Raw genomic sequence first — 24432 nt, forward strand, 5'->3', positions numbered from 1 at the left:
AATGTAGTGAGAGATTTGTATGTCAGGTTTACACGGTATCTTGTCTAAGTGCTCTGCCACCAGCCGGTGAAAAATAGTCAAGCTATGTATGTACCCCATAGGTAACCTCGTGAAGGTGTACTGACGCCCGCTCCAAGAAAATGCAAACTGCTCTTGGCACTCTTCAGCAATTCGCACAGAGAAAAATGCATTGGCTAAATCTACCACTGCATACCAGGTCCCCTCAAACTTTTGGACATTCTCAATCAAGGTAATGGCATCTGGGACTGCGGGCACCAAGGGAGGAGTGTGTTTATTTAACTCGCGGTAATCCACCATCATCCTCCAAGACCCGTCCCCTTTTTTGACAGGCCAGAGTGGGTTGTTCCACGCGGTAGTAATAGGGAGTAACACACCCGCCTCTATGTACTCTTTGATGGTGTCTGAAATTTCCTTGTGCCCCCCGGGAATGCGGTATTGCTTCATCGCTACCCTCTTGGTCACCACAGGCACCTGCACTGGGGGCATCTACAATTTGCCTACAGTCATGGGTGTGCAGGTCAATGCACTCACCCCAAACTGATACGTTTTACCTCCAAGTCCCAAAGTCAATTCTTCTAGAATGTCAAAGCCAATTATGTACTCAGGTATCGGGACAATCAACACTTGGTATTTCTGTCTAGTCAAATTGCGTATTTTCATATCCACTTCTGTTTGTACTGCGGCGGTCTCCTTCCTCCCTAGCCCGGTAATGGTAAAGTGTCTGCCTTTGAATCGTGTTGGATTACCATGAATCAGGGAGGCCTCTGCCCCAGTGTCTATCAATGCTCACACCCCTTGCGTATTTCCTGGCCCCCAAAATCTTAACATTTACATGGGGCCGCCTATCAACTTTTATGCGAGCGGACGCTGTCGGAGCTTGGCCGTAACCCTAGTCAAATTTTGTCAACGTGACTCTGCCTCTAACATTGCACTCACCACCTTCCTTAAATCAGCATATGTTGGCTGGTACGGGGAACGAATCCCAATAGACCCTTCTTCCTGTTCTTCCTCAGGAGGGGCAGATGGTGAGGTGTCCCTCTGTGGCTTAGTCACCACCTGTTTCTTAACCTATTTATAGCGCTCTTTGGCTGCAAGCCCTCTTTTTTTGTATAGTTCATACTCTGACTGCTGCCCTCTCTGCCACAGCCTGATATTTATCAGCCTTGCCTTTAAAAAGTTTCATCTGAATTTCCTGCATCAACGCTATCTGCTGCTTGGCAGCCAACTCTTTTTCTAATTGCAAAATATGCTCTTTCATTTCTACATTTTTTTAATGTATTTTCTTGTAGGCATGCAAGAGGACCCACCCCGCCTGCCTAACGCGCTGCATTCCTTTCCTCTCTCTACTGAAATCTGTTGTAAATAAAACATTACTTCTGACGAAGCACCTTCCCCCAAACCATCGTCCCATGTTTCACTCAGCCCACCTCCACAAGCCCACACCTGGGCCAGCTTATCATATGGGCTTTTAGCCCACCCTGGAATCATCACATCGGGACATTCACCACCAGCGGGAACCCCCTTTTTCCTGAAGAAACTATTCATCATTACAGTAATTTGCAAAACCTTTTTTTATTTCTTTTTTTCCACTCTGCAGTCACTCGCGCAAGCACGCACACGCAGAAAAAAAAACAGATTAATACAGTCTGACACTCCCTGCCAAATGAAAACACACTTTCGCTTGCAATGTAAGCAAAGCCTATCTGCGTTCAAACAGATTCTTTAATATTTTGAGCAATTCATCACAAATATCCCATCCTCGCTGCCAAAAATGTATTGCTCGCCAAGAGTGCACGGACATTATTTTATCACCAGTACATTTGCAGAGCAGAGCAAATACTCTGAACGCAGGTAGACAGAACAATAACTCACACCCAGACACACAGTTAGAGGATAATGAGCACTTATATGGCTATTTAATCATAAAGCAATAAGTGAATTAGAAAGAATACATCACCATGGGCGTAACTGAATCCCTCATCTCGCCAGAATCGGCTGGAAGACCCCGGTAACAGCCAGGCCGAGAGCACAACAGCCCACAGGTATGTCGGAACAAGGCGTCCCCCCTCCGACTGAGGTATTTGTGCTTTTTCCACCTGATCTTTCCAGAGCTCCGCAAATATGCACTCCTCAAAAGGGGTGGCAATTTCTCGAACCTTCTGGCATTAGCGCTTGCGCATTGATGAGTTACCGTTGGTTGCCGGCCGGGTCAACCGACAGTAACCCCAAGGAACAAAGCACTTCCCTCTCCTAAAGCACCACGGAAAACAATTCCATAACTCATCCGGAGACCTTGGCGCAAGCATAGCAAGCCATAACAACCTTTTTATCTGGTACCAGCCGGCATCTCTGGATCCCAGCGCAGTGTCCTTGGCTGAGGCCTGTATACCAGACTCAGCAATGAATAACGTTGAAAACATGTTTTTTTCAACAAAGCCAGTGCAGTTTTCACTGGGGCATGGAATAAATATCCATTATGGCTCTGAATGCCCCCAGAATGCACCAGCGCCATGTTTTAGCTCAAGCATCACAAGGCGTCATCAGGGGAGAGGAGGGCTAAGGTGGGAAGAGAGGAGAGAGTGGTCAGACCAGGAGAGAGGGGTAGTAAGAGGGTTGGAGAGTGGGATGTCTGTTGAGATAAGATCATCTAAGGTTTGGCCAGCAGAGTGGGTTGCGCCAGAGGGAACAATAGTGAGGGAAAAAGAGTTGCAGAGGTTGCAGAAGAGTACAGTAGCCACATCTGGAGAGTTGAGAGGATTGTGTAAGTCCCCAAGGAAGATAACTTTGGGGGAGGAGGCAAGGAGAGAGGAGGGCAGGTCCGCCCATTCTGAGAGGAGGAGGGAGGTAATTCCCGGGGCCTGTAGTTGGTAGCGTATGAGAGAAGGTAGGCGAGACAGATAGCCTGCAGACTAGACTTTCAAAGGATGAGTAATTTTGAGTGGGGATGATAGAGGCAGGAACCCACTCAGGCAATCTCACAGCCACTGCTACATTAGGCCCAGAGGGCCTGGGGTTGGACAGGATCTTGTAGCCCTCAGGGAGAAGAGTGTCAAAAGCAGTGACAGAGCTGGCCTTGAACCATGTCTCAGTGAGCAAGAACATCAAGGTCAAGGTCGTCAAGGAGGAGACAGATGTCAGAGGAGTGTTTGATAGCAGAGCGAGAATTGAGGGTAGTGAATGAAGCTGGTTGCCCCTTTTAAGTGATTTGCGGGGTGCACGGGGGAGGGGAGCCAACACTGAGGGGGAATAGAGGTGTGTCAGGGGGGAAGTTGAAGAGAGATGGAAGACACCTGTCAAGGAGGAGGAGGTTTAGCTGAGAGCACTGGGCCATGATTGTGATAGACATTAATGGTGCACTTGGAAGATGCGAAGTGAGCCGAGAGCACTTCCCATCTGGTGCCACCAATAATGGGTGAGGAAGAAAAAGGGGAGAGCACAGAAACCATATGGAGAATCCATAAGTCAGAAGAAGGAACAGCAAACAGAATTGCTTTGATAGTCTGTCTGGAGGAAGAATTGCTGTGATAGTCTGTATGGAGGAAGCATTGATGTAGGTATCAGCAATGGGCAGACCAGGGTTGCATCTCAGGAGTGCCTTTTTAAATGTCTTGCTTTCAGACTTCGTGATAGAAGGAAGATAGGTGATGGAGAATCAATTAGAATAGATAGGGGAGACGGAGAGTACAATAGGGGCAGAAAGAATAAAAGGGGGATTGGAGGATAGCAGGTGGGAGGGTTAGAAGCACTCAGCAACAATAGAATGTCACCAGGCGGCCAAGCAGACAATGTCACTGAGCACACTAGAAATACCCACATTCAAAAATTCTTAACAAATTTGAAAGAACGCCTAAATTCGAATTTTGCCAGAACGCAGTAAAAAGCAGCACGAAATATGGAGGATGCACAGTTGGAAAGCACACCTACATTTACATTTTGCCATAAAGCACAAAAAGCAGTGCAAATTTGAGGCTACACAGTTGGAAAGCGCACCTAAATTTGAATTTGACCAGAAAGCACTAAAAAGCAGTGCACAGTGGAGGATGCACAGTTGGAAAGCATCTAAATTCGAATTTGGCCAGAAAACACCAAAAGCAGTGCAAAATGGAGTATGCACAGTTGGAAAGCACACCTAAATTTGCATTTTGACAGAAAGCACTAAAAGCAGTACACAATGGAGAATGCACAGTTAGAAGCCCACCTAAATTCCGAAGCAAGGGAAGCACTAAAAACAGTACAAAATGGAGGATGCACAGTTGAAAAGCACACCTAAATTCTAATTTTGCTAGAAAACACTAAAAGCAGTACAAAAGGGACGATGCACAGTTGGAAAGCAAACCTGAGAATCAAAGTTGAGTTTTAAAAGCATGGCATTAAGTAATCAGCAGTGAGCATTCAGAAAGAGGCACAACAAGATGCACATTTCAATTGGTGCAGAGATTAGAGTTTATAGTTAGACGGATAGGGAAAAAGAGTAGGACACAACCAGAGCAGTCAGAGTGCCCAAGGGAGGTGTTTGGTCCAAGCAATGCGATCCATATTGCTTATCGAGCAATTGAAAAAGCAGGATTTTGTTTGTGACCAAAGCATGCAGTGGTCCCAGACAGTGTGAATTACTTCACAAGAGGCAAGGGGACATAGAGTTGCGGCAGGTAAAGGTGCTCCCTCCAGCGCCAGACAGGGGCTTTAGAAGAGGGGCTTGGCAGGGGGGTGGCTGTCGCCTGCCGGCTCCCCCGAATGGGACTAAAGATGAAGACAGAGCCCAATCAGTGAAGAGGAGGAAAGGGTAGGTTGGGCACTCCAGTGCCTGTAGTTGTGGAGGTGACCATGTTGGAGGAGAAGGCCAAAATCAAGTATAGATGGAGCACAGCACAAATTTGGTGGAAAAGGTGAGCACAAACACCCCCGGTCACCTGTGAGGCACTGCGGTGAGCGGATCACAGCAAAGATGGCATTTCAAAAGAATTTCGAATTTTATAGAGCGCTCAACGCTCCGCTGTGTTTCAAGGTGCTGACAATAACCCACAGAGCCCTTCAGGGCTTACCTTACAAGCAGATTGAAGGTGCCTCCTCCAGAGCCTCGTAGTGATGGAGTGCGGCCAGTGGTTGATCCTTCTGGAAGCTCAAGATCTCTGCCCCAGCTCCCATGAGTATGGCCTTCGTACTGGGCCACAGCCCGTCTCCCATTGGACTTCTGGAATTCCTAACTAATTGTACAGAGTATAATATACAGGTGCACTTCAATGTTTCAAAATACGCCACTAAATGTCTTAAGAATAAGTCAGTGGGTGCAGGGGAGAAAGTATCAGCCCTGGCAGTTAGGCTGTAAAGTAACAACATATTAGAACCCGGTATCCATAAACTGTGGAACATTCGCATCCCCTGCACTCCTAATGTGAATGTATAACCATCAGTAATCCTCAAAGTCTTTTTGGTTTAGTATATAGCATTCATATCTTGATGTAGACTAACAATATCACAGGGTTCATCATTCATCATTCACCTGGTGTGGATCCAGAGAGTAGAGTCTAAGTGGCTATCCTCAATTCCTAATTGTAAACTGAAGTCTCTGCCTAAGGGGGTAAGGAAATAAATTCCAGCGAAGAAACATTGTATAGTGTTACCGAGCCAATCAGGAATTCAGAAGCCTTGTGGACATATGGCAAGATGTTTTCTCACCTCTGTCTATGAGTGTATGTAGTGGATAGAACCCACAGTGCTTCCTAAGTCTGTCTTCTATCTATGGAAAATTTAGATCTATATTATATTAAAACTACTATTAAGTATAACGTCCTAATCAATCCATCAGCTCAAAAAATGGTAAACATATGCCGGGTGAACCCGATAGAACACCTTTAGGTTCCAGAACCAATCACCGATCAGAGAAACAACAGACTCTGGAGGTAGCCCACAGTGCATCACGACACCTCTCAGTTTCTATTCTCCCAAGATACTACAGCCGCAGTAGGTATTGTGGAGTATTTGTATGTGGCACTGTCCTAATGGTGCCTGAAAGATTCTATAGTGGCTGATCTAATTCTCCAAACTAAAATAATCAGATTTCAGCATTATTGCCCCCAAGTTTACGTTTCCGTTAGCGTCTTCAGCATCATTTGAGAATTCCAAACTGTGTGCGGAGAAAGATGAGAAAATGGCTGCTTTACATATCGCATCATCATCACATGCTATGTCATAAGTAAACAAATTCATTTTTTAAAGGACTAACTTGATACAAATGTGGGTGTACGTGCCTGTTCCTTGCCGGGCCTAGGAATTGGAATGTGATAATCAAGCAAAAGATAAGGCCTCGTTGTTCTGTGTTTCCAACACGTCCTGCCTGGATTCTGTTACGCTCACCTGGTATCCACGGGGACACCACCCAGCCCTGGTTGGATGATTTGCACTCTCAAACCCTCTCCCGGTCCCTTGATAAGGCCTCTGGTTAAAGATGGGTCTGCAACATAGGAGAGCTGGATTCAATACCAGACTGTCTTTATGTTTTCCCACCTCCCTTGGCCTCAACTCCTTCCTCCCCCTTGGGCCTTCTCCTCACCTTAATATTGTAAAAGGTGGATTCTCCATCCTGCTCCTCGTGGCAGGGGCACGTAGATGTGGGGGGCGAGTAGCGACCAAGTTACTTCACTGGTGCAAGCCCCCTGTGGGAATCCAGGCCTGCTGCGACTCCGTAGGTTTGCTGCTTTACAGTCTTTATATGCAGTTCTTAGTTCGAATAATAATGTCTTGCTTCTTGCCATTTAGGTATGGAAAGGTATTTTGGTGTTGCCATGCAGTTTGAAGATGAGCATGGGCCGGTAGGTGAAAGCGCGGTGTGCGCAATGCTGTCCTGTGAGTAATGCGCAATGCCGGCGCTGTTTCACCTTTTATATTGCTAACATGTGTCTTTTCTCTACTTGCAGGTCGCGATGTTCCTCGCCGAGCGCCGTGATGTTCCAGCAATGATACTAACCAAGAGGTGACTACCCAGGTAAGAATTGTGTGGCTTTCTTCATTTGGGAGGAAACGTGAGTAAACGCATATTAATGCTGTCTTTCTTCCTCCTCTTTCCAGGTTATGGTATTCCAGGATGCATGCAGTGCCGGATGATGTAGTTCGCACCTTCAGGTGAGTGGAACTGAAGTCGGCGATGGATTGAAGACAGGATACTATTCCAGGTAAGTTTCGTAGTGTTCTTTCTCTCTCTGCAGGTCCTTGGTTTCAGGTAAACTGGCATCAAGAACTGGACATGGTCAGCGTTACGCTGCCCACGGCAGAATAACACGAAGCGTGTTCTGCTGTTTGGGTGTGGTTTAAATAATCTCAGGTAAAATAGTCCCAGGCCTGCCACACCCAAAGTAGTCCAGGGAAAGTAGTCCCAGGCCTGCCACACCCAAAAGACTAGACTGCATAGCTCAGTTCCTTGTAACTGAGCTATGTGTGTGCCTCCATGTTGACTGAACCCCCCAAGTTAAATAGTCCCAAGTAAATAGTCCGATTCTAATCTTGGTCTTCATGATGGTTATGAGCCTGGCGCCAAAAGTGCCAGGACTGACTCCAAGAGAGTCTTGGATAAGGTTTTAAGGCCTTTGACCTGGCCCTAACTGGAAGGCTGACTTGCCAGTGAGGGCCAGGGTTAAGGGTCATGACAGCACTCCCCCCCCAAGGGCCCTCTCACGGTGGCACTTCTGCCTGGTCCTGGTTTGGCTGGGTAATTCTGATGGAACCTTTTAATTAAGCGAGGTGCATGGATGTATTCACTAGGTTCCCATGATCTGTCTTGAGGGCCGTATCCCTTCCAATCAACTAAGTAGTATAGTTTAGATCTGGTGTATTTTGAGTCTAGGATATCCTTTACTTCAAACTCTGGTTCTCCGTCAACTAATACTGGTTTAGGTGCTGTTCTAACCGGAGTACCAGGTTGTACCGGTTTCAGGAGTGATACGTGAAACACAGGATGAATCTGCATAGTGGGTGGTAGGGCTAATTTAACTGCCACTGGATTTATTATGGATTCAATAGAATAAGGTCCCAGATATCGGGGACGAAAGGTCCAAGTCCCTTTTATGGGCACATATTTTGATGCTAACCAGACCTTGTCTCCAATTTGATAGTCAGGGGCTTTACTACAATGTTGGTCAGCGAATTTCTTTTGTCTGTTCTTGGCTTGGAGTAAATGTTCTGCTGCTTCTTTGAAGTCCTGGGAAATAGTTGTATGTAGGGTTTTAACCGCTGGCATTTCCAAAGGGGTTGGGAGATCCAATTCTGAAGTACGTGGATGTCTACCATATGTAGTGTAGAAAGGGGTTTGTCCAGTGCTGGTGTGTAATAAATTATTATAGGGATATTCAGCTATCCATAACAAGTCCTTCCAATTTCTTTCTACTTGATGTAACATGCAATGTAAGTATTGCTCGAGGGTTTGGTTTGTTCTTTCTGTTTGGCCATCTGTTTGAGGATGGTGACGTGTGGATAGTCGAATGTCAATTTGGGCCATTGAACAGCATTTCCTGGATACGAACTGACTACCTCGATCTGAGATCAAGACCGATGGAAAGCCATGTAGCCATACGATTTCCTCCAAGAATACTTTTGCTAAACTAGATGCATTTGGAAGACCCTTAAAAGGAATAAAGTGTGCCATTTTAGAGAACAAATCTACAATTACTAAGATGGTGTTGAATGCTTGATTGGGAGGTAGATCTGTAATGAAATCAAGGGACAGTTTGTGCCATGGTGTGGGAGGAATTTCCAATGGTTGGAGAAGACCAGCTGGTTTCTGCTTTTGGGAATTGTTTAGTGCACACACACCGCAAGATTGGATAAATTGGATGATGTTGTCACGCCTCTGCCAGCCCGCAGGTCCCTCTGGCGTCTTTGGAATGCTTGGCGCTGGCGCCGCCATTAGAAGGTTCAGTTTCAGCCTTCTTGCTTCCTGGTTAGCGGTCTAGTCTTTTTTGCTCTGTCTTGTTTTCCTATTTAGCCCCTCCTTTGCTTCCGGATCGGCGCGTTGCAACTTTGCCTTTCGGTTTGTTGCTGTGCTCCCCTCTGCTCTCTGCTGCCCTGTTACCGCTTGCTTTCCCCCCGGGACTGAGCCCTTCTCGCTCTTCATGCTCTCTGTGTACTCTGCTGCTGCATTCCTTTTCCGCTCGCTCCTCCGTCTCCTCCCTTCTCTCTCTCCCCCGTGTTCCCGGTACTTCTTCTTACCTTTTCTTCTCTCCCGTTTCCCTCTTCTCTCCATTTCCTGGTTCACTGTCTTCGCTACAGCGTTCCCGCTCTTCGGGCGCGCTGCATTGTGCAAGTCCGGGTGCCTACCTCATGGCTTGTTTCCTCCACTCTGCTGATCCGGATTCGCCCGTCTGCTACACTCTCCAGGCTCCCTCATCTCCAGCGAACTATCAGCTGCATCCACACCTCTCGGGTCATTCCGTCCTGGAACACCTTGCCACTCCATCCATCCCATTGACCATCAGAACCGAAACGAATCCTGCCTACCGGTATTTCGCTGCTACAGATACTCTAGAAGAGGTTTTTTTTTAAGCTGTTGCTTTTTTTCCTCTTCTTGTGGTCTCTGCGGAGGAAGGGTCCCCGGCTTCCCTGTTTATCAGGGAATCAGGGTGGCTTCCTACCGTGGAAGACCATTTCGCTTCACAAAAAAGAAGAAGACCAAAAGAAATACACGTCAGCGCAGAATCTCCTCTGAAGAAACAGGTGAGGAGGAAGGGGAGGTGGACATGGACATAACTGATATACAACCGGCTACAGCTGAGTTTGACAGATGTCTTTACGCCATGTGGGTCACCAATAGTTTTGTTTTACTTTAGCTAGAGTTTTGGCAATTCCAGGATGACCTTCAATCAGGGAGTCGTGATAACCAGAAATAACCTGCTCTTGTAAATCTTTACTTGGCAGGTATAGACGTTCCTTAAATATGGTAACTGGTCTTTAATGGTGTAATGTTCTCCTTGAGTACACCACTCTTGTGAGAGAGTGGGCTCCATTAAGAGTTGGATCTTGTTTTGGAGTTCACCCTGTGTCAATGTTGTCGTAAGACCCATGAGTTTGTCTTCTGGAAGGATGGCTACTGGATCTGGAGTTATGTATACCTTTTCATCAACACCCATGCGGGACAGGGCGTCTGCCTTTCCGTTTCGGACTCCTGGCTGGTAGGTGATCACATAGTCGTATTCAGTGAAGAAAAGAGCCCACCGCAGTTGATGGGATGATTGAGCCTTTGCTGTTATTAGGTATTGCAGGTTTCGATGATCAGTTATGACCGTGACAGTATGTCTAGCACCAAGGAGATAGTGTCGCCATGCCTTGAAAGCTGATTTGATAGCCAATAGTTCTTTGTCTGTGATAGCATAGTTGAGTTCGGAAGGTGAGAATTTTCGTGACCAGAAGGCCACAGGGTGTAACTGGCCATTCCTGGGTCCCTTTGGAAGAGAACAGCTCCCATAGCCATGCTAGAGGCATCTGTTTCAACTATATAAGGGAGGTCTGGGCAAGGATGCCGTAGAACTGGAGCAGAAGTGATTCTTTTCTTAAGTTCTTGATAGGCCTTCTCTGCTTCTTCGGTCCAATGGAAATTTTTATTGTTTTTCACAATAGTGATGTAATTGGATGCACTATTTGGGAAAAATCTGGGATGAATAGGCGGTAAAAGTTTGCAAAGCCCAACATACTCTGGATTCCTATAAATGGAGTTTGTGACGGCCAGTTAAGAATGGCATCTACCTTGTGTCTATCCATTTTGATACCTTTTGGTGTGAGGATAAAACCGAGGAACTCCACTTCGGTGACATGAAAAGAGCATTTTTCGAGTTTAGCATACAGTTTATGCTGGCGGAGTTCAGTAAGGACAGAGCAGACATGCCTGACATGGTCTTCTTTTGTAGCAGAATACACTAAGATGTCATCAATGTAAAGCAGGGCGCAAATGTCGACTAACTCCCGCAAAACATCATTCATAAGTACTGGAATGCAGCGGGAGCATTGCAAAGTCCAAAAGGCATTACCTGCTATTCATACAAGCCGTATTTGGTACGAAAGGCGTTTTTCCATTCGTCTCCTTTCTTCACTCGAACAAGATGGTACACCCCCCTAAGGTCCAGTTTGGTATAGATTTGGGCATCTTTGACTTGATCCAATAATTTGGGAATAAGGGGCAGTGGATAACGTTTTTTTACTGTGATCTGGTTTAATGCGTGATAGTCGATGCAAGTCCTCAAATCTCTTTCCTTCTTTGGTACAAAGAATAAGGGACTGGCTGCCGGTGATTTAGACCGGCGGATAAATCCATTTGCCGGGTACTGATCAAGATAAGATTTCAAATGGAGGTTTTCTGCTTCAGTAAGTGCATAGATTCAGCCACAAGGAATTTGCGCACCAGGTATGAGGTCGATCTGACAATCGTAGGGCCTGTGCGGTGGTAGAGTATTGGCTGGTTCTTTCTGGAGCACGTCTTGAAAATCTTGGTATTGATTTGGTAGAGTACTGGTCAGACCTAGTACAATCGCCGTCGTACTGGGAGTAGCAGATGTACATAAGTCTGTTTTCCCCTTTTCTTGGTAATAACAGGTGTGAGCACAATCATTGGAAAAGGCCAACTTCTTGGCACGCCAATCTATTAGAGGGTTGTGAGCTACCAACCATGGCATCCCTAAGATTAGTTGAAACTGAGGAGCTTTGATGAGATCGAATGCAATAGATTCTGGGTGTCCATCCTGGCACAGTAGGGTTAGTGCTGCTGTACATTGGGTCTCTGCTGCCAGATCTTGGACTACATAATTCCCAGCTGCTCCGCTGTCTATGTATGCTTCGACAGCATGCATCCGAGACGGTTGTTGGTGATTGATCAAAATTACTGGTAATGCAAAGTGTGAGGTCTGTGGCTCATCCTTCTTGCTCGACAAGTGGACCTCTACGCTTGCCGGGCTTGGTAGTTTTCCGACTCCTTGTTATTATCTTCCTTCTCTGTCGCTCCAACAGTTCTCCTTGGTGGTTTCACTGGAAATTCTTTGAGGAAGTTGCCTGATTTTCCGCAATATAAGCATAATTGCTGTTGCCTTCTTGTCTCTTTCAGTTTTAGTTAAAGGGGGCCGTACACCTCCGATTATGCATGGGTTCTACCGTGTTTTCCAATGTACGTGGAACATTATCCTTTGACTGGACATACACAGCTCGAGTGTCTAATCTTATCCTGTCTGCTTTTCGGTCTTGTAATCTGTGATCTAATTGCACCACAAGGTTGATGAATTCTGCACAGTCTTTAGGTGGGTTTACCACTTGAGCAAGGACATCCTTTAGTTCCCCTCGTAGACTCCGATGAAATAGTGTGGTCCCTTTTTCCTCAGGCCACCCAGCTTCAACGACTAGTCTGTTAAATGTTGCTATATATGTAAGCAAGTCTTGACTTCCTTGACGGAGTGACAAAAGTTTGTTGTCTAATTCTTGGCCTTGGGTATGACGAGCAAAGAGTTTTTCCATTTCCATCTGGAAACCCCCAAAGTCATGTAACAACGGGTTATCCTGACTTACCAATGGTACCGACCAATCTGCAGCACTGCCACTCAGATATGACAAGACAAAAGCAACCCACGCTTGGTTGTTAGGAAAAGCCCCAGATCTGCAAAGGAAATGAAGACGACACTGGTTCATGAAAGTTGCATCCTTCTTGGCGTCCCTTGTAAATCGTTCAGGTGGAGCTAAAGGAACTGCCCCAGGAAGGGTTATTTGTACTGGATTGGTGGAAGAAGTTGGTACAGGTGCTGGTGGAATGCTACCAGGTAATGGGGTCTTTCCTGCCTGTGATTGGAGCAGTTGTCTACTTATTTCGTCGGTACAATCCTTAGTAACAATCAAATCCCTATCCATGACGCCCAGGTGGATAATATTATTGAGGCTTCGTGTTCTGTTATGCTCACCTGGTATCCACGGGGACGCCACCCAGCCCTGGTTGGATGATTTGCACTCTCGAACCCTCTCCCGGTCCCTTGGTAAGGCCTCTGGTTAAAGATGGGTCTGCAATATAGGAGAGCTGGATTCAATACCAGATTGTCTTTATGTTTTCCCACCACCCTTGGCCTCAACTCCATCCTCCCCCTTGGGCCTTCTCCTCACCTTAATATTGTAAAAGGTGGATTCTCTGTCCTGTTCCTCGTGGCAGGGGCGCGTAGATTTGGGGGGCGAGCTGCGACCAAGTTACTTCACTGCTGCAAGCCCCCTGTGGGAATCCAGGCCTCCTGCGACTCCGTAGGTTTGCTGCTTTACAGTCTTTATATGCAGTTCTTAGTTCGAATAATAATGTCTTGCTTCTTTCCTTTTAGGTATGGAAAGGTATTTTGGTGTTGTCATGCAGTTTGAAGATGAGGATGGGCCGGTAGGTGAAAGCACGGTGTGCGCGATGCTGTCCGGTGAGTAATGCGCGATGTGCGGCGCTGTTTCGCCTTTATATTGCTAACCTGTGTCTTTTCTCTCCTTGCAGGTCGCAATGTTTCTCGCCGAGTGCCGTGATGTTCCAGCAATGATACTGACCAGGAGGTGACTACCCAGGTAAGAATTGTGTGGCTTTCTTCATTCGGGAGGAAACGTGAGTAAACGCTTATTAATGCTGTCTCTCGTCCTCCTCTTTCTAGGTTATGGTATTCCAGGATGCATGCAGGGCCAGATGATGGAGTTCGTACCTTCAGGTGAGTGGAACTGAAGTCGGCGATGGATTGAAGACAGGATACTATTCCAGGTAAGTTTCGTAGTGTTCTTTCTCTCTCTGCAGGTCCTTGGTTTCAGGTAAACTGGAATCAAGAAATGGACACAGTGAGTGTTACGATGCCCGCAGCAGAATAACACGAAGCGTGTTCTGCTGTTTGGGTGTGGTTTAAATAGTCTCAGGTAAAGTAGTCCAGGTAAAACAGTCCCAGGCCTGTCACACCCAAAGTAGTCCAGGGAAAGTAGTCCCAGGCTCCTTGTAACTGAGCTATGTGTGTGCCTCCATGTTGGCTGAACCCCCCAAGTTAAATAGTCCCAAGTAAATAGTCCCATTCTAATGTTGCTCTTCATGATGTTTATAAGCCTGGCACCAAAGGCGCCAGGACTGACCCCAAGAGAGTCTTGGATAAGGTTTTAAGGCCTTTGGCCTGGCCCTAATTGGAAGGCTGCCTTTCCAGTGAGGGCCAGGGTTAAGTGTCGTGACAATTCCGGCCGATTCTTGATTGCAGCCCTAGTTCATGGTGTGAATTTCACACACATGCAATGCATTCTAAGTGACACTATTTCAAAGCAATGGTTACTCTTCCCCTATATGAGTTCCTAAAATACATATGTTCCCTGGTGACTACTTCCACTCATAGGTTCCCCCACCCTCCTACAAGACCTTCTAGGCATTCGCTGCACGTTAATATAGTTTCTGCAATCTAAATCTTTTGGGAGGGGCTGTGATCTGAACGTACATCCCTTCACAGGCCCGCTACACATATTCCCAGTGAAAAACGCATTATTATGTATACAAAATACTGGAGCTGTAAAAGTAGGAGAAAACAAAGGGTACAAAAATAAATATGACCTGCCCAGAATGAAAGTAGGAACAGCTCTACTCATGGACCACTATTGGGCCTGTCAGTCAAGAGCCTGTATGAAATTACCTCCTAATTGGGGAGGACTCTGTTCCTAGTTAACTTATAACTTCCCGAAGATGGATGCACATTTGAGAAGGAAAAGGTCCATCACCCTTACCTGAAAGAAAAGGGAAAACTATTTCTCAGCAAAATCAGAGAATACTAACGACGACATACCAGATGAGCACAAATTGTTTAACAAAACAGCAGTAATTTTCTTGTTTTTTTCCTCCCTGGAATGCAGACTGCCGCAAATACAACATGGCTCCAAATTACGCAATGGGAACTGTTTCAAATGATTAACACAACAGTGAAGGACTTTAAAGCCATAAGGGAGGAACTGAGGGCAACAAGACCTCTGACCCTCCAAAACAGGTGTGTCCTTGATCTGATAACAGCCATTGAGGGTGGCATGTGCACATAAATTGGCACGTCTTGCTGCACATAAAGACCTGCTTATGATGAGGAAAATGGAACCCTCACAGAAGCCATTACATTGCTAACAGATTTCCACACTAAAATGGTAGAGGAGGTGGACGAAGTCAAGGATGATGACTGGCTCTCATACCTATTTTCCTGGATCCTCTCCTGGTTGGCTAATGCATTCAAAATACTAATAGCCATACTAGTACTGGTGCTATTTGGGATTCTGCACCCCGAGAATAGCCATAAGTCAATGCAAAAAGAATGCTAAAAAGGTGGTGGGGTGAAAATATTGATAGACCTAGACGCTACAATGCATGAATGCACACAAACCAATGATCTATTCCATTTGGACTTAAGACAAAGTTCTATCAGGCCTCCAGGATCTACATTTTGTTACCCAGAGATCCTCATAATTACGTGGGATGTTGGGTATTCTGCAAACCTGATGGGGAGTGCTTCTATATGACCTGGAGTGTGGATGAGCACATACACAATTCTGGGGATCTTAGGGGGGTGACTAAGATATGGACCCACAAAGTGCCTTACTGTGGCACGGCCCTGCAGGAGATGTGTTGAGGACTACACCAGAGTGGGGAATGTCGAGAGACAAATGAATACTTCAGTCATAATGTCTGTGCCTCCCCTGCCTCCATGCTAAAGAAATGAGAAGTGTATATCATTTATGTCATCAGCCCCTTCCCTGCCTTTGAACCACAAGCACAAGAGACGCTACTCACTAAGACAACCCTATTGACCTTATCCTGGAAATATCGAGGAAGAGATGAACCTACAAACTCAAGATGAACTAAAAATGGTGTAACTAGAAGATGACGAGAACAAGTGACAACACTGCATCACTGCCAAGCTGAAACAAATAGACGCACTAGACATGGAGCAGCTATGCACTCACCACAAAGACTCACGGACATTAGGTCAAACATGCTTTTAGACATGAAGAATGTTACCTGCACCAATATACACTAGAAACATATAACAATCAATGTATAAGCTGAAACGCAAGATGCACGGGAATACATATAAAGCTTGCTTATCGTAGAAATGCAACAGTAACGAGTGGCCATATTGGAGAAAATGGACAGGGATGCCACGTTAGAGTGAATGGAGAACTCGAAGATGCCTCGAAGCTGCAGGGAGAGTCATTTTGCTGAATTCACTGGAACACAGACCTATGCAGGCCAGACCGTGGCTATGTGGATCCCTTCCAAGGTTACTCCAGAAAAGGGCAGTTTGGATAGCTCTAAAGAAAACAGAAGATAATAATTCCCAAGCACAAAGCATATTTATCTTAGATTAAGTAAAGAACAAAACAACCTTTGAGTGCCAGGTGCCGGCTAATTAAAAGCTTACAACTATATAAAAAACAGCTCAGCCAAGTTTTCTGTGGCTACAAGGGGTAATGACACTCGGGCTAATAAGAGCTTAAATCCTAATAAAAGCTGAGCAGAATTCAAAACATGGTCTCCTCACACGTGGCTCATAATTGGAGAACAGTGTCCATTCATTAGTGCCAGACACATACACCTGCCTCAACTCCAAAAGAATTCTCATAGAAAGAAGTGCCAGACAAGACCAAGTTCAAAGTAAGATGTCCTGGCTTGTGGCCTAGGAAATCAGGGACAGTGTGCCTCATTACGACCTGTGCGGTAACCATGGCGCTAGTAGCGCCATGGTTGCCGCCGGTATTTTACCGATTCCGACATGGTGAATGGCGGAATTACCGCCCCATTCAAAGGTTGGCGGGGCGGTAATTCCCCATTCACCATTGGCCCTTCCCCATTCCCATTTTTGCCCCCATAGGGCTCAATGTAAATGGGGAAGGCGGTAGTTACGGTACCGCAAATTGCGGTACCGTAATTACCTCCAAGTTCCCTTTGTGGGTCCATTCCTTAACGGCTGGTAAAACCAGCCGTTAAGGTAGGGACCCGCAAAGGGACCTCGTAATTAGGCGGTAAGGGGTTAACGGCGCAGCCACCTTTTACGGCGCCGTTAACCCCTTACCGCCTGGGTCGTAATGAGGCCCAGTGACTTATTTAATGGAAAAGCAGCTACTAGATGTCGCTCCCCTACCACTATTTTTGCTCATGTACTGATGACCTGCCAAGTGTTCAACGTTGGTAAGGCCAATACCACACAATCAGCGCTCTCCAATGATGCCGTTTTTCAACTGTTGCAGTGACAAATAATATATTATTACAATTATGTACCCGATCCAGGCTCTGGTGCCTTACTGCCACCAACCTCTCCATCTATATGGGACAACCGTAGACAATGAATTTAGAAGCAACTGGAACTGTCCACTCCTAAAAAATATAGCAGGTGTATTGATGGACAGAAAGCGAAACGCACTTAGGGCTGATGCACGTATCAGAGCCAGGCTTGTAGAGAAAGTGTGAGGACTTAATAGAAGACTGGGGCAAAGTTGTGATCTTTAGGGGGGTTGCATCTAGTGTGAGGGTGCAGTAAGACACTAGGAAGGCCGATGCAAGAGCCTGTCGTGATAGTGGAGTATGAGAGAGATAATGAGTAAGGCTAGAGTATGTTTATGTGGATGTCAGAAACAGATTTATCTTTTGAATTTGGTTTTGGTTAAGCAATATGATTTATTAGTTTGCTTAAAGACAGGCAATATACTAGCCATTATCCCATTTCCCAACCAACATCACTTTTATACATTTCGGGGCTCAAGAACCTTGAAGTTTCTCGAAGCACTTACGAGGCCTTCCAGCACGTTGCTGCTGCTTCCCGCCTAAAACAATGCATGCCTTTGTCCGAAAACATAGTTCAAATTGATCAAGCATTGCCTGATGCCAATAGGGGTAAAATAGGGGGGTTCTAACTAAAGTCCACTGGGAGTGAAATAAAAATGATAAACACTAGGGTGCAGAAATGGGATGAGTTCATGATGGGAGTGGTACCTTTTTGACCTGCAAAGGAAAACCCTCAGCCCTACCGCCCTTTCCGTTGTTTCTTGTGCCCCTGGTCAGTATTATTGCTTATTTACTTTATTGACTAAGGTCTACGTTCTTCCACGGTCCCCCATTTTGCGCTTCTAGTGCAGCCATCATAACAACAACTGTGCTAGTTTTCGACTTCTTCAATGTTTTACAAGTTATATGGTTTGTAGGAACCAGACCATCAACTTTCAGCCTTTACTGCGCTTTCAAATTACAATCCAAACAGAAATTGTCTTTATTCAATCACATCTCAAACTTTCATTAGCTGAATGCAGTTCTTTTTCTAGATTATGCAATTCTTCGCTAATTTTACTGAAGCACAATGGACAGATACCGATTGAGTGTAGAGCTATGGCGGATTGAACTGGAGTGCGCTATATTGACCACTACTGTTTCCATCGTACTGCAGCACCTGCTGCAGCATGAAATTATTTCTGGCAGTAAAAAGAACACAGTTATACATGCGGTTGTGGTTATAAAAAGTTATTCAGAGACTGCATTTGCTGTATGGTGAGCAACCTCAAAAGCTTTTTTCTGATCATTAAAGGCTCCATCTAACACCTGCAAGCTCTTCTATATGTCTTCTATCTTCTTTACTTCTGGGAATAGAGTGTCATGGTTCTCAAACCAAATAGGTAATACTTGGGCCATCCTTTCAAAAACTCTACATGCATACTAACGGATGTTCTTTCTAGTGCTGGCCAATATACATTAAACTGTTGTGTTTCTGTCAAAGGACAACATGTATATTCAATGTAGGAACAGAGACAAACTCAATACACTTATCTTCACCAAGAGTCTACATGTCAACAATATCCCAGTTTCCCTTTCATCACATCAAATCCAATTGCCTATCAATAACACCTGACTGTGTCCTGCTTAGTAAGATATTGCAGCTGGGCTGGCTGAAGGGGCCATCATTTCCATGTTGAGCCTATTCCTAACCATAAATCAGGGGTTATTCCTGGTGAAGTTGTCAGGTATGTGGACAAACTGCCATGCGGTCACAGTTCCCACACTTCTCGGGTGTGTCATCCAGTCCCAGTCGTATTCAGCCCACAGACCAGGCTTCATTCTGCTTGTGAGGGCCAATACACCTTTCACCTGTTCATTTTCCCATTAATATGCACTCTCGAGGACCACAGATCCATCTGCTGTACTGGCAGAAGTCCACCTTCAGCCACAAATCTTCTGTTACTCCTGATTTCTTTTACCAGGTTTCTCAGCCATATGTTATGCTTCATATATTTGCAGTGCTTCAACTGGGCTGAGAGGAACACCAATCTCAGCACAGCACCACCAGAGGCACACGTTCCAGCTGCCTGCAGAGGGCATGGGACCTACAAGAACCAGCCCAGGTCGATCTATGGGCTGATCAAGTGACCCATGATCCCAAAACCGCAAACTCTGAAAGATCTTTCTCTCTTCAGAAGGGGCTTCAACTGGGCTGAGAGGAACATCAAGCTCAGAACAACACGACCAGAGGCACTCATTCCAGCTGCCTGATGCTGCCTGTGGAGGTCAATGGACCTACAAGAACCGACTGGAGTCAGTGTATGGTCTGATCACATAAGCTCTAACCCCAAAACGGCCATCTTTGATGGATATTTCCATCCTCAGAGGGGGCTTCAACTGGGCTGAAAGGTACACAGAGTTCAGATCAACACCGCCAGAGGCACTCAGTTCTGCTGTCTGAGGCTGCCTGCAGAGGGCAGGGAAATATTTTTGAACCAACCAGGGTCTGTCTACGAGCTGATCATGTTACTCCTGACAATCTATTCAGAGAAACTCACTTAGGGGCCTGCTGTATGGGGGCGTCCAATTAATGGCAAAATGTAAGGTACTCTCCCTTCCACCTTAGGAGTGCCATTTTGCAGCCTGAAGCCCCAATTCCAGTCCTCCATCCAGCTCCTTACTAGCATCCTGTGATCCTGCAGCTGCTGCTTGCACTGTCAAAAGCGTCCTGACTTCCTATTTCCTGTTTACATCTCTTTCCTGCTCAAGAACTTCCCTGTTGGACACTGAATGCAACTGGTGCCACAAAACTGCTTCATATAACGCACACAACAAACATGCAAATCAAACTCCACCAGAGTACTCCACTAAAATAACTAATTGCATACACCTGCATTCTTCTTAACTGCCACTCTGCACCTGCTCACAAATATGAAATCAATGAATTCTTTAGCACACACTACCCATATATACTCCTCCTTACAGAATCATGGCTCAAACAACACCACACACCTAATATCTCTGACATGCTCCCCCCCCATGATCTCATCCACCACAGACCTTGCCCAAGGTGGCGACATTGCCATTAGCGGTCAGCAAAAAAAACAGTGAAGCGAAAAGTGCAGAATCCTACACAAAATCAGCATGATGGTTGCGCTGCCAATGAAAATTCACCTGGTTTTGTGCACTTTCGTGCGGACCATGGTGTTTTGTTGCCATGTTAGTTTTGTGTTGCAACGAGAAACTTCACACAGGTCTTTTTTTTCAATCAGTGCTAGTTTCGTGCAGCGACATGAGCAACTTTGTGCAGGCTTTTCCATTCTATGCTAGTTTAGCGCAGTGCCACTAGAAACTTTGCAACGTGTTTTGATTCATGATAATGATAATGATATTGATATTGATATTTTATTTCTATCGCGCTCGTACACAAGTGTTCCAGAGCGCGACAAGGCAAGGGAGGGGAACAGGGGAGAACAAAACAGCGATCTTACTAGGCCCATTGACATTGAGAACGCGCAAGTGCATGGGAGAGGGGGAGGGGAAAAGTGCATGGAAGGGGGGAAGTGGAAAGTGCGAAGCAGAGGAGAAACAGATAAATAACAATAAATAAATAATAAAGGCAACAAACAGTGGTAGTGCAGCCAGCAATTTGCAAGTGCTCGGTTTAAGTCAGCAGACAGGGTAGGTCTGATAAGTACAGGAAGAAAAAGGGGGGCTGTATGGGTACAGATACAGACCCCAGTGCAAGGGGTGTCCCGGAGGCAGTGCGAGAGGGTGGCAGGGAGAGCAGGTACCTGGGCCCGGAGGACAGAGGGTGGTCAGGTGCACGGTGCCAAGAGAGAATAGATCAGCAGGAGAGAGGGGGAGCAAAGGCAGAAGAAAAGAGGAAAGTCTTGAGGTGCTTCCGGAACCGGAGATGGTTCTCCTCAGGTTTTAGAGTGGCAGGGAGGCTATTCCAGAGAGAGGCCCCAGCCGAAGACAGAGATCTACCTCCAACTCGTTTCTTTGAAAAACGACTGACCCTGAGGGAGTTGGAGGTAGAGGAGCGAAGAGCTTGAGAGGGGAGGTATTTGCGGAGGGATAGCTGAAGATATTTTGGACCCCGGCCCCAGAAAGCCTTGTGGACAATGCAGAGGGTTTTGAATTTAATCCTTGCATCCACTGGGAGCCAATGGAGAGATTTCAGAGCTGGAGAGATACGATCCCAGGGCTTGAGGCCAAGAACAAGTCTTGCAGTCCTGTTCTGGATTAGTTGCAGAGGGCGGAGAGTAGAGGCAGGTAGATTTAGAAAGAGGCTGTTACAATAGTCCAAGCTAGAGAGAACAAGAGCTTGGGATACCATGAGCTTCTGTGGGAAGCAGAGGAAAAGCAGAGTACCTCTGAGGAGGTGCAGTAGGAAATTTGACTTTTTAGAGACCTCAGAGAAGTGGGCAGTGAAGGAAAGGATGGAGTCAAAGATGACCCCGAGGTTCTTAGCCTCGCAGGTGGGGGTAGGAGGAGGGCCAAGGGAGGCCGGCCAGAGAGTGAGGGGAAAGGATGGTGAAGGTGTGCCGATGAGGAGGATCTCCGTCTTGCTGGCATTCAGACAAAGATCATTGGCAGCACACCAATCTTGAATGGCAGTTAGGCAATCAGAGATGAGAGAGGGAGAGGAGGTGGCAGAGGGCAGCCTGAAAATGTGTTGAGTGTCGTCAGCATAGCACTGGAAATTTGAGCAGAAAGTGGCAATGCAGTGGGCAAGAGTTGCCAGGTATTGGTTGAAAAGCCAGGGCGAGAGGTTAGACCCCTCGGGAACACCACAGGTAGAGAGGAAGATAGATGAAAGGAAGGACCCAAGTTGGACCTGGGAGGGTCGATCCTAGAGGAAAGAGGTCAGCCAGACCAGAGCCTGATCAGTGATACCCAGGTTTTCACAGAGATGTTGAGCAGGATGGTATGGTTGACCGTGTCGAAGGCAGAAGAGGGATCGAGGAGGATGAGGACAGAGGGAATGTTAGAGTCAAGGTTGGAGAGCAGATCTTCACGGATGTTCAGGAGAGCAGTTTCCGTGCTTCTGGCTGCTCTGAAGCCAGACTGGTGGTCATGGAGACAGCCAACAGAATTGGAATGATGGTTAAGCTGAGAGATGGCCAACTTTTCCAGGAGTTTGCCCAGAAACGGAGAAATGGAAATTGGGCGATAGTTAGCTGGACAAGAAGGATCCGCTGTGGGTTTCTAGAGAAGAGGATGCACAAAGGAGTGCTTCAGAGTGGGGGGGAAGGATCCTGAGGCAAAGGAGTGGTTGTAAAAATCAGCAAGGGCCAGAGCGAGGGTGTCAATGTGGTCCTTGGTGGTTTTAGAGGAACAGGGATGAGCCTGTTTTGACAAGGCTTTCATAGATTGGACTTGTCTAGCGACCTTGTCAGAGGAGAAAAGAGGAAAGGACAAGAAGGATGGTGGGGGGTGGCTAAAGGAAGGTCAGCAAGCACAGATGGAGAGGGGAGAGGAGGAGTGTGGGTGGAGAGGGTGGACAGGATGTCCTGGGTTTTTTAAATGAAGTGAGAGGCAAGGGCATTGCAAAGAGCCTGGGAGGCAACAGGAGGGGTAGAGACTGCAGCAGGGTTGGCCAGCTCCTTGCAGATTTTAAAGAGGTTGGCCGAGTTGTTAGAAGCCGCAGAGGCACAAGCTTGAATGTGGACTCTCTTCTTGGTGAGGACAGAGAGTCGGTAATGCTTTTATAGCAGGTGACAGGCCAGTTTGTCAGAGGATGAACAGGAAGTCCTCCATTTCCCCTCAGCCGCCCTACTCTTACGTTTAAGTGTAGCTAGGTCAGAGTCATACCAGGAATTGCACTTGGCTTTGGACTTCAAACGGATCCTCATGACAGGGGCAAGAGCATCAAATGTATCAGAAATTGAAGAGTAGAGCAGAGACAGGGCTGTGTCAGGATGTGAGACAGCTAAAGGTGGAGGGGGGGAGAGAAAGTGGCGGCAAAAGCCTTAACTGACACACGGTTCATGGGCCGGATGTCCGAGAAGGTAGGTGGCAGTGTTGGGGTTGGCTTGGCTTGGGGGGAAGAGAGGGAGAGATGAGAGGAGAGGAGGGAGTGATCGCTCCAGGAGAGAGGAGTGGTTAGAGGGATGGAGAGAGGGAGGTCTGAGGAGATCAAGACATCGAGTGTGTGCCCTGCAGAGTGAGTCGGGCCAGAGGGGGGGATGGACAGGGAGAGGGAGTCGCAGAGGTCACAGAAGAGTACAGAGGAGGAGAAAGGAGAGTCTAAATGTATATTGAGGTCACCGAGGAAGAGGAGGAGTTCAGTGGTAGAGGCCAGGAGGGAAGAGGAGAGGTCTACCCACTCAGAGAGAAATGAGGTGATTTGACCAGGAGGCCGCTAGATGGTAACCACAGTAAGAGAATGGGTAGGTGAGAGAGAACGCCTACAGATAAGACATTCAAAAGAGTAGTAGGACTGAATGGGAATGATAGAGGCAGGAATCCAATCAGGAAAGATCAGGGCTACCCCCCCACCGAACTGGGAGGATCTGGGTGCTGAGAGGATATTGTAGCCATCCGGGATGAGAATGTCAAAGCTCGTGTCAGAGGTGGCCATGAACCATGTCTCAGTAAGACCAAGGACATCAAGGTCTAGTTCTTCAAGGAGGTGGCAGGTGTCAGAGGAGTGTTTGACAGCAGAGCGAGAGTTGAGAGTGGCAATATGAAGAAGGTTGCCACCCTTAAAGACCTTCCGGGGAGGGGTACAGATCAGAGGTACGCCCTGCGGAGGAGAAAGAGCCCTAGGAGGGGCAGAGGAGGAGGAGGAGAGAGAGGGCAAGGTAGCCAAGGGGGGAAAGTAGGGGACAGCAGGAGATGAGAGCAAATTGATGAGGCAAGGGAAGCGCCTATCCAAGAGGAGGAGATTGGCCTGAGGGCCTTAGACCATGACAGTGCCATTTAGGTAGACATTAATGATGACTTTAGAGGAGTCGAAGGAAGCCATGAGAACTTCCCAGTGAGTGCCACCATTAATGGGAGAGGAGGAGACAGGGCAGAGCACAGAGACCATCTGAGGAGTCCATAGATCTGGCGAAGGAATGACAATGAGGATGTCGGTGAGGGTCTGTCTGGTGGAAGCATTGGAGTAGGTGTCGGCGATAGGAAGACCAGGGTTAGAGGCCAAGATATCCTTTTTGAAC

Source organism: Ambystoma mexicanum, chromosome 6q, assembly GCF_040938575.1.
Source record: "Ambystoma mexicanum isolate Mex_15411 chromosome 6q, UKY_AmexF1_1, whole genome shotgun sequence".
Classification (NCBI taxonomy): domain Eukaryota; kingdom Metazoa; phylum Chordata; class Amphibia; order Caudata; family Ambystomatidae; genus Ambystoma; species Ambystoma mexicanum.